This window comes from Pleurodeles waltl, chromosome 2_2 (assembly GCF_031143425.1).
Source record: "Pleurodeles waltl isolate 20211129_DDA chromosome 2_2, aPleWal1.hap1.20221129, whole genome shotgun sequence".
Taxonomy (NCBI): Eukaryota; Metazoa; Chordata; class Amphibia; order Caudata; family Salamandridae; genus Pleurodeles; species Pleurodeles waltl.
In genome coordinates, this window is record NC_090439.1 from 1,040,245,521 (window position 1) to 1,040,257,624 (window position 12,104).

Sequence of the window (12,104 nt, forward strand, 5' to 3'; positions counted from 1 at the left end):
AACCCAATGTTATCCAATGGGAGAGGAAGGTCTTACAGTAGTGAAAATGAAATTAGGAGTTGTTCACTACCAGCACATTTAAAACTTAAACCCACATCCCCTGCTTTTGAAATACAACTTACCCTGACCTATGGGCTTTTAGGGCCTACCCTACATGAGATATATATGTATTACAATGGAAGGCCTAGGCCCGGCAAAAGGTTTATTTTGCCGGTCGAAATGGCAAGTAAAAAGTGCACTACAGACTGCAGTTGCAGTCCTGAGAAAAGGTTTAATGTGGTACTTTACTGGGTGGCTCAATAAGTGATGCAGGCCTACCAGTAGCATTTAATTTTCAGGCCCTGAGTAGCATGTAGTACCATATACTATGGACTTACAAGTTACATACATGTAATAATAAGGTTTAGGCCAATTTTACCATTTTTGAGAGGAAAAGCACAAGCACTTTAGCACTGGTTAGCAGTGGTAAAGTGCACATAGCCCAAATGTCAAGAAAAACAGGTTCAGAAAACAGGAGGGTGGAAGGCAAAATATTTAGGAGAAGGCCACAGCAAGGATGTCAGGCCTAACAGTGATCCAAAAGAATCCTCACCTTCTGTACCTCAGTTTATTCATGAAATATATTCATATTGCAAATAAAGAAACATACCCTGTGTAGCTAATGTTTGTCACAGAGGGCCCTGTCAAACATTTTTAAAAAGTCAGTCATATTCTCCTTTAGGGCAACTCCTGTTTGGAACACATTTTGTGTTTTTATAGACATTCACAAACAATTTCAGTCTACCCTTTGGAATCTCCAATTCAGCGCTGCCCTTGGTTCTTGGCAGTTCTGACATGTATAGACATTTCAGTAAATGGGAACAGAACACCTGTACATTTCCTCTTGTGGCAATGCAACACAAAACCGATATTTCAGCTAAAATATATATATATTTTTTAAATCTTTTCAAAACAAATACTCTTCTCATGGAGAAAACCCTTCTTGTGAACCCTTTGCAATTTGTTTGCAGTTCCCCTCCATTTGATACCCTGAAAGTACATTTACTCCTGTCCGGCTTTGCGAACCAAAGCACAAGTGAAGAATTCGAAAAATACAGCATGATTATTAATTATATAACTGGTGTTGTACCTATTGGCTTCATATGTATGAAATGGAGCATAATAATTATCAATGAAGCTTAGTGCCTGGTTTTACAATTGACCACTGTGGATCAATCATATTTTCTCTATTTCATAATAAGCTATCAAAACAAAAATCAGCATGAAGTGAGTATGCTCTATGATTTTGCACTAAGGAATGTAACACAAGTGTTCCACTGCCTAACACATAAGGATCAACAACTGTGCAAATGGGTTTATCTGGATTTTTGCACCAGTGAAATATTTCTGTAAGTTTGGCACTCAACCACTAGAACACCAATGTGGGTCACTCCATACACTGCAAAATAGTCATACATGATGTTCAAATTAACATTCTAATTAATGTATTTGTAGGAAGTCATGAAACATATTATACTTATTGGCATGTAGGGAGTATGGTGTTTTGTGAAAGAATAGCCCTACCACAAAACATAATACAGAAACATACCAATCAGTGGCTTAATAATTATGGAATATGGCGCATCACTTTTCTACCGCCCCATTGCGTCCCTCCTAACGACACCATGCATGCGCCATATTTACAAATATTGGTGGCAGTTATGTCCACATTAGCGTTAGAATTTATGGTGCTAATGTTGGGCTTTGCGGGATTATTGCCATAAATTGTGGTATTAATGCAACAAAGTACAGGGAGGCCCATTGTTTTCAAAGGGAGTGCCACTTTAATGCCTGCCTTAGGCAGGCGTTAATAAGGATGCTAAAAAAGGCGCAGTAAAATCTAGTAAATTTCACTTTGCCATTTCTCTGGGCCTCCCTACATGGGAAAGTCCCCCTTGAATTTATCAGGCCTGGTGCAGGCATAATGTGGCATAAGGCTTTTCAAAGTGCTGCAGTGCTTGCATTGCGCCACTTAGTAAATGTGGCACTAGGGAAATGCCACATGAATGCCACATTTGCATAAAAAAATGATGCAAATGTGGTGCAAGATGGCTGTAGGGCATCATAAAAATGTCCCTATGTCTTCTTTTTTCCATTTTATTGATACGCTTCTTCTTGGGTCTCTTGTTTTTCATAATGTCTACTGTTCTAAATCTTGGTATAGGGTCATTGGTGCGTCTTCTGCAATGGTTCCTTTAGGTCCCTTCTGGATTTTCAATTTCCTTTCCATTTTGTGCATTTTCTGCACTTACTCCTATAAACACAAACCAAACAGACACTAGATGGCACCATCTGCAGATATGTTCAATGCAGTTCTAGGAAAATATCAATGTTCTAAAGGTAGTTTAATTACACAGTTGGCAATGTAACACATTGGCCAGCAAAGCTCCTTCCAATCCTGCTTTTATTGCTTAGACTAGTGTGTTCTCCACAGAACACCACCAAAATTCTACATAATAAGTTGACTTTCCATTGGCATTTTTGCCAAGCCCAACTATAGACTAAGGGGCTTATTTATGAGAGTCTTCTGCTGCTGGATCATCACTTTTTCTGATGCTCTGGTGGTTCAAACCTCTCAACTATATTTATGCGGCCATGCAAAGCCACTTTGTGTGGCTTTGAATGGCCTCATAGTCACTACATTGTCTTACTCTGCCACAGGGAGGCATTCCATGGGCATTGCAGTGGGCTTTCCCATGCAACACCCCTGAAGTGTGAAGCAGACCCAAATTTACTTAATCCCGTAAATTTAGGGAAGCGCCAAAACCTTACGCCTCCCTATGGGAGGTGTAACAAGGAGAAATATTTGTATTTCTCCTTGTTTTTTAATCTTTCCATGTGTGCTGCATTCTGCAGCACACATGGTAAGATGAGTACACATTTTGGGATTGTTTTTGTGTAGGAAGGTGCATCTTCCTGCACAAAACCAATCCTGCATGCAATACAAACACCCTTACACCAAGGAGAAAGGGGGCTTGCTTTGGTGCCAGGCAACCAATTGTGCGCCAGCACAGAGGGAAAGTACAGGCATGAACCCTATTGCACAAATATAATGCAATCCTGCTCATTCACATTGGTGTAAGGCAGCACAACAAGAAGACTTGTGGCGCTGCCATATGCTAGTTCCAGATAAATAAGCCCCTGAATCTCAATTTTAACAGACCTCACATTCTTTTTCTTTCTACAAGTTGCTAAAATATGGATTTAACTGCCTGAAGCTGAAAACTAAATGACTACCTCACATTTTAGAAACCGATTAAGACATAGATGTTCCTTGTTAACTCCGGAAACAACATTGAACTGGCATCCTTTTTTTTTTTGCCTTTTCCACTACTTGCTCATTGCGGAAAACCAATGAGCACATGTCCTCTGTTACTTTTAACCTAGGTTAGTGTGGGTGTGTGCACCCCTTCACTGTGTGTCTGCAATTCTGGAGCGCACAGCTGTGGTGATAATTTGGGCACATCATAATTCGGGCACACCTCTAATGCTCACATGTGACCCCAACTGTTACAAAATGGATCATTAGTTATGTGGCCTGCACAAGTAATAGGTCCACATTTGTCCTCCACTGGGAACTAAGCACCCCATTGTAGCGCTTGATTTTCCTACTCTCTGTCACTCTCACCAGCTCAGCACCCGGCCAGCACACTTGGTTGCTGCTGCAGGAGCCAGTACTTCACTTTAGTCTGCCTGCTCCTGAGGGCAGATTCTTCCACTGCTGCTGGTCATCCTGCTGCAGAACTAACATCTTGAGGCCCAGGTATGGGGTAATGGGCCCCTCCTCTTTTCCGGGAGGGGGTGTGATGGTGTTTCCCTGGCCTGTGGTCTTCTAGGGGCCCAAGGATGGGATCCGGGGCCCCCTCTGTTGCTCTGAGGAGCTCAACAGCACTTTCCTGCCTCTGCCTTCTTCCCAGGGCCTAGGGATGGGTTCCTGGGCCCCCTCCACTAGAAAACACTGAGGCCCATATATATACTTTTTGATGCAAACCAGCGCCGGCGCTGGTTTGTGCCAAAAAATTTACCGCTGGCTAACGCCATTCCAACGCACCAGCCGGGTGCCATATTTATGGATTGAGGTTAGCCGGCGCTGCGGGCTGGCTAGAGTAAAAAAAAAAAAATGACTCTAACTGGGCAGCACAGGTGTAGGGAAGAATGGGGGTTGTGCATCAAAAAATGGTGTTACAGTAAAAAGCCATGGCTCTAACCGGATTTGTGCAATTTTTTGACGCACAACCCCCATTGAAATGACTCCTGTCTTAGTAAAGACAGGAGTCATGCCCCCCTGCCCAATGGCCATGCCCAGGGGACTTTTGTTCCCTGGGCATGGTCATTGGGCAGGGGGGCCAAGTTAGGCCCCCCATGCCACTTAAAAAAAAAAAAAAGAATTACTCACCTCAACTTACCTGGGATGGGTCCCCCCATCCATGGGTGTCCTCCACGGGTGGGCCAGGGTGGCAGGGGGTGTCCCTGGGGGCAGGTAAAGGCACCGGTGGAATGATTCCATGGTCAGAGACCATGGAAATGAGCCCACAGGTCCCTTAATGCCTGCCCTCACCCAGGTGTTAAAAAATGACACAAATCAGGCTGTGCGCCATTTTTTAAGGCCCACCCCCTCCTCTGCGTCAAAATGACGTGGGAGTATAAATAAGGCGCACAGGCCTTGAAGAAATGTTTTGGGACGGGAACACCTACCTTGAATGTCATTAACGCAAGGCGGTTTCCCGCATCCAGAAAATGACGCGCACTGCTGAATTTTGACGTTCACAGGGTCGGGCGTCAAAGTATAAATCTGGTGTTAGGTTAGCTCCTAATTTGCATCATAAATTTTGACGCAAATTCGGCACAAACAGAGTATAAATATCCCCCTGAGTACGATGGCACGTCCCTTCCTCATACTTCTCCTTGGAGCCCAGGGATGGGGTCCTTGACCTCTTCTCCTCCACAGGGGAGAGTGCAACCGTGCTCCCCCTAGTTTACTAGCAAGCCCTCTGATTTTGCATACTGCAACCATTATAAAGCTTTTGCCAATATACAAATCCCATTTTCTAAAATTGGAATACAAATGGATTTTTGGTATCATACGTACAAATGTTTGCCTCTGAAATCCAGTTGCAAAACATTTACCTTTCACCGGCACATCAAAGGTAATAATAATAATGCATTTGCAAAATGGAAGGGGAAAGTAAAAAAAGTTTGTTTAGGTTGTGAAGTGATCCAAGGGACCACTGCTAAGTCTTAAACAAACTTTGTTGGAAAATGGGTTATTGGTAAGGGCAGGTAAGTACCTAAACTTAGCAATAGGCCACTAACCTCCAGTTAGGTCCAGTTAGGTCTCAGTAAATTAAACGTAGCTCAATCCTTGGTAGCTTGGCAATGAGTGACAAGGCTTAACTTAGGAGACAAAGCATAAAGCATTCAAATATCACAAAACAGTAATTAAATGAAACACAGGAAACATTTTTAAAATCCAAAATCAATTTATAAAAATAGATTATATTTTTATCTTTAAAATGACACCCAAATGAATAAAATCAGATAAGGGGAACCGATGATATGATTTTTTAAAGAATTAATGCTTTCAGTGCATAGAAGCAACCAGCGCTCAAAGGGTTAAAAAAGGTCACACTGGAAAGGAACAAAGTCCAAAGGTCAGCCCACGCACAAGGTAACACTGTCACACTTACTTTCAGAAGTGTTTGATTCAGGAAAGTGGTCCACAGCACCAGCCAAGGGTTCAGAGGCTCTGGGGTGCCTCTTGGGGTCTGGGTCTACAACTCCCACAATGCACCTCTTCAACTTATGGAGTTGCTCCAAACGTCTCCAAACTTCTGGATCTTCTTCCAGAGGTCCTTTTTGTGTCCTTGAAGTGCCCACAACTTGATTCAAGGTTCCTGAAGCTCTGAGTTGCTCCTTGGGAGTTGGGACTACAATTCCCAGAATGCACCTGGTCAGAATCCTCAAATGGCCACTGGACGCTGGTCAGCTGGGCTCTGGTTGCAGAACTTGATGCAGGAGACTCTAGGCAGCTCTTTTGTACCTGTAGCAAAGAGGGAGTCCCTTCTTGAAGCAGTAGAAGACAGGTAAAGTCCTTTTAGTGGTGAAGCCCTAGTGTGCAGCTGGTGCAGTTCTCCAGAGTGCAGCGTCCGGGTGCAGGTCAGGGGTCCAGCAGGGCAGTACTTCTTCTCCTCTAGTTCTTTCTTGTTGGAATCTGATAGGGGTCTGAGGCGTGGGTGCAGTTCTGCCAGTTTTATCCCTGCTCCTGGGTGAAAAACAGGGGGGTCCTGGCTCTCCTATCAGGTGCAGGGTCCTTCCCCCTGTGATGACCACTTACTGGGATGTGTGGCAAAAAACAATCCCAGGGAACAACATTCCTTAAAAAGCCATCATGGCTGAAAGTGTGTTTTGGAGGTTACATGTGGCTGAGCACACCCACTGGTGTTGCTAAAAAGCCTAAACACACCCCTCTCCTGCCCTCTCTTAATATAATCAAGGGAGCACCTAATTGTCTGGGTTTCTGTTAATCTAATCAAGGGGGCACCTAATTGTCTGGGTTTGCAGGATGTGAGGGTGTTGCTGGGTTGCTCCAAATGTCCTTCTCTGACTTTGAAGACCAGTTTGGCAGCCCTCCCACTTCCTGCTTCACCATCTGCTGAGGGGAGATATCCTCCCCCAGGCATATCTCTTTGTGTGGAGCAAGGCCACTTCACACCTCATCAAGGCAGCCTGGCCAGTCTGCTAGAGGCTGGCCAATCAGAGCACAGCAGCAAAAACACTGCAGGGCTGAAGTTGGCAACTTTTCAGGTAAAGTTTAAAACTCTTTACCTGAACAAGTTATATTAAATCCAACAACTGGAAGTTGTGGGATTTATTATAACAAATAATTTGATACCAAACTTCTGGTATCTGTTACTTAAGGAGACTTTTAAAATTAAAATAAAGTCTCCCCATTATGAAGGCCATTCACTACAATGAGGGAAAAACGAATGTGGCTGTTTTACCTCACAGGGCTTATAAAACTACTTTTATAAGGTCCCTGCTTATAGTTACATGGCACCCAGCCCTAGGGGCACATAGGGCACACCCTAGGGGTGACTTATATGTGAAAATAAGGTAGTTTAAGACTTTGGAACAACTTTTAATTCTAAAGTTGAATGTGCATATAACTTTAATTTAAAATCAGCCAGCAAGGCAGGCCTGCCTTTAAAATGACACTGGGCACCTCAGCAGTGCACCTATGGGGGCACTACCTATGCTGGGGTCCCTAAACCTCTATGCACGACCATGTACTAGGGACTTATAGGTAGGTTGACTTAGCCCATTATAATTAGCCTAATTTGCATACTGATTTTACACAGAGCACAGGCCCTGGGACTGGTTAGCAGTACCCAGGCCACCATCAGAATCAGGAAAACACCAGCAAAAAGGGGAAAATGGGGCCAAAAAGTTATGGGGCCTCTGCAATCAGCTCTGTTCTCTCAGAAACTTCAAAAGAAAAATGAGCTTTTTTTTAACTCAATCCAGTTTCATGTAAGGAAAATGGGCTGCATTGAAAAAATGTTTTGCTTTGCTTAAAAGCTATGGTGGTCTACTGGCCCTGGCAGGCCACCATATTTGTTACTGCCTCCAGTTGTAGTGAGTTGCAGTTTGTGACCTACCTCCTTAATATTCATCAGATAGAAAATAGATTGTGACCCCCTAAGATTCAGAATTGTAAGAAACGACCTATTAGGACGTGGGCCATTTCTAAAAAATCTTTACCGGTCACAAAAAATTGTGACAAAATGGGCCCAGTATTTGGCGGTTCATAGTTAGATCAGTTTGGATAATCATAGCTGCATACCTGGATATTACACCATCCCCAGGTGTCAGTATGGTTTGGCTGAATGTTTTACTGTCTGACTGTGGAAAGTGATTCTTTTAAATTCAGCTGAACCTGCTTAGTTAACAAGTTGTGAAAGAACAGTGTAGAAGCAAGTACTGCAATAGGGTTCCCGCAGCTATTGACTTTACATTGATTCCACAAGGCACATTCAACCATTATTCTTCTTTCAATTAGCACCTTCACAGGATTCAGGTGTGTCTGAATAATTGCTGAGAAAGAGTGCTTTAAATAGGCCATGCACCGTCAGGCTGTTGTAAGCAGTACCTGCAGTTCATGAGCTCACGTCAAAGCAGGATTTCTGCATTTCTGGATTGATGGCTGTGCTGTGTCACTGCTTAGCTCCACTGCCTTCATGCCATTTCTGTCGTGGTTGGAAATCATATAGAAGCATACATCACTAAGTAATATTATAGATACAGACAATGGGTTTATACTTTTTTTCATGCTGAAATCTTAGTTGTAGAATTTAAGTACTGTGTAGTGTGAAACATATCTTTTATATGTGGCAAATCTGCCAGGGATCATCCTTGCTGTTCACTTCAAGCCGCTCTACCTAGATGAGGGTTGAACACTCAGGAGCATATTTATGAGATTTGGCGCAGGGCAGCAAAGAAAGTCACCTTCATGAAAGTGACAGGGCAGGAATGCGCCGTAGCAATTGCAAACAGCACATTCTTGTCCTTCCCCCTACAATGGTGCACAGTGGGCTGCCTAGCGCCAACCCAGGCACCCACTGCACTGTGGTGCAAGGGTGTCTGCGTTGCATGCAGGACTGTTGTTGTGAAGGAAGGGGCACCTTTCTGAACAAAACCAATATTGGAAGGCTTTTTCCCCTTTTTTGTGCTGCAAAACGCAGCACAAGTAGGAAGAAGAAACAACAAGGTGAAATAAAGTTATTTCTCCTCATTGCATCTCCCCTGGGGAGGCTTACGATTTTGGCACATCCCAAGGTTTAAAACCTCTTGTAAATCTGGGGATGCATTCAAATCCATAGGTGTTGCATTGAAAAACCCACCACAATGCCCATAGAATGCCTCTCTTGCGCAGAGTAAGGCAACGCAGCGATTTGCACTGCCTTGTCTTACTCCATATCTATGAGGCCATTCAAAGCCATGAAAAGTGTCTTTGTGTGGCCTCATAGATATGACTTCAAGGTTTTCACCACTGTTGTGCCACAAAAAGTAATGCAACTGTGGTACAAGGGACTCATAAGTATGCCCCTTTGTGTTCTTAGCGGGTTGGGAAAACTGTGTGTCTGCAGTCACCCTTTGACAGATGGGAATGCAGGCAAATGAGTAAACCATCTGTCACCAATGTGGAAGTGGTGGCCTCAGCAGGAATTCTGGGGTGAAGAGTGAGCAGAAGGAGCACTGGAAATGATACGAGGAGAGGCAAAACCCTCCCAGCATATGGCAGCAGCTATGTATTCTGGTGTCATAAGTCCCACTTACTCCCAAGATCTCCACCAAGCAAATCCTATATCAGCTCCACAGTGGAACGTGCCCTATGTTCTTGCCTTGGGGAGAGCAACAGACGTTTACTCAAAACGAAGTGAGTTTAAAAGGCCTACAGGCCCAAGATCTAGAATGTGTTTATTTTGCAATTGGTAAAAATCTCCCAAAACGGTTAACAATTTACAACCTCAATAACTTAAACATATGGTTAGCATTTCAGGAAAAAAACAATCATACTATAGTACAAATGTAAACATATTTCGAAAAATTATGCATCCAACACTAATCAGTTGTTTATGAACGAGTACACATAAATAGACTTGCTTTTTGTGCACACAGTTGTCGGGGTGGAGAGAGCCTGCACAGGCTCCCATTCTGCCTGGGAGTCCCCTGGCTGTGTGCTCCCACCCAATACTTATGCTGCTTTGAGCAGTGTCAGGATTGGCGCAGGGTAGGCTGGGAGCCTGTGTCTGCAGCAATGTTGGAAAGGAGAGCGGCACGGGTCGGCGGGTCAGGTACGTTTCTAATTAAAAAATATATATATTTTAATATACCACCCACTCCCATCTCCCCATGTGCCCCCTTCACCTCCCTGTCGTGCAGCACCTGCCCCTTTAAAACGATGCAAACCGCGACTGCCAATGAGTTCTTTCTTAATACCAGTGAATTTGTTACATAAACAGTAAGATAGATAAATTAGGACCGATTTACAAAAGCATGTGTAAATATGGGAAGTAGTACTACAGGATTATTCTTTTAAGAAGTCTTCAGTGACTTTGTGGCATGTCCTGAAATGCCCATCCTCCTAAAGAGGGCTCCACCCTTCCAATTTGTATTAATTGCATGTTAATATTTCCATTTCATTCCCATTTTAGTTGTTTGGGAACCAATAAAAAAAAAGCATGTAAGAGTAGGTAAACTTTTACAGGGCCGGCTTTAGGGCAGTGGGACCAGTGCAGCTGCAGTGGGCACTGACTTGGAGGGGGAGCACTGACCTTAGGGGGGTGCTGTGTTTAGCAATAAATTACGATTTATTTTAAAATTTAAAAGCACCTGCTGCAGAGTTCCTTCTGCTTCCAGCTTTAAGGCATCAATTAAAATGTCAAAGTGTCTCTTGTGAATAATGTTCTTGCTAGAGAGGGAGATCAGAGCTTTATCTAGTGGCAGTTTTGATTCACCATAAAGTATGGCAGGGGTTTAATATGCCTGCTGGAAATACAGATCTGTATTTTAAGAAGATAACTGAGTGGCTCAGTAAAGCCAGCATTTACCAGCCCTTTAAAACAAATGAAATTTATGTGAGCGAGGGGCTATGGAGAGATGAGGGGCACTTTTGCCGAGTAGCGGCGAGGGAATCCGAGGAGGAGGTCGTGGGGGAGGGAGGCGCCAAAAAAGATTGTCACACTGGGCGGCCCCAGTGCTAACACCGACCCTGAATGTGTGCTACAATAGTACAGCTCTGCCTACTTCAAAGCACATCTGTGAATATGACCCCCCTATTTAAACAGAAAGAAGCCTTCCTTTGCAGAGCAGAATAGACCTGCCTGCCTTGCCTTCATTATGTACGAGAATAGAGCTGTCAATCCGTCAGGGGTCTCCATGTCAGCTGCTCGTATAGTCAGAACAGCTGCTCATATGGCACAGTGAACCTTATGTCATAATCAATCACAACTAAAACAAAACAAACGCAAACACCCACAAATCTTCCTCAGGGTGCAGTTTCTTCTCCTTAAAATATTGATTATTTCTAGACCTGCTGTCTCTAAAAGGTAATATGAAGTGATGCCTGTGAACTACATTGTCAACGGAAGTTCATAATTCGCGATTTTGAAATGGCTGCCCACCTATCATCCGCAATGAGTCATGCGTGTGTCTGGTCCATACAAGGGATGCCGCCATAAACATATTTATCTTAAGAAATATGTTGATAGACCAATGTACCACATCCGATCTTGTAGTACAGTAATGTGGCTAGCTCCATTTATTTTATTGCTGTGAAGTAGAGGGTCAGGGACAGCGTGACTATCAGTTCATAAAGCAGGGAATACGGCTTCGTCATTTCCCATATGGCATGAAATATTCCCATTGCCAGTCCCCACACCACGCAGGTGAAAAACAGTTCCTCGTCGAAGGATGTTACCCGCCACGAAACAAGCAGTAGCTGTGTGTACGAGTATACTCGATAAGGAACACCGATTTTTTTAGCTTTAAATTATCTGAGCCAATAGTCTAGTTTCTTATTTCTGTACCTCTAGTACAGTTGTAAAAGTAATTTCCTGACAGAAGAGACCCTCGTTACTCGGTAACGTTTACTTTAACTTATTTTAGGTGGATCCAAAAGATACATTTTCAGATTTCTGTCTTCACATGGTCATAGATATTCTTACATGTTATTGTCAAGGATAAAATGCGGTATAATCTTCTCCTTTAATAAGAGCCAGGGTTTCATCCCTGCTACAGCACAGATACTATGACTAACAAGATCTGGTTCTGAAGCCCTGTATCTGATACAGATATCACTCCTGCATTAGTCCCCCTTCATTTCTCAGAAGCTTTCAACATCATCAATTCAACAATGTATGTAATGCCAAGACATTTTCACTGAATTTCTAGACATAAATATGAGCACCTTATGAATCTCCAGTTTATAAAAAATCACTAGATGACAAATAATTAATATCAACATGTGTGCTTGTATCCACAAATGAATAATTTATTGTAAGGAC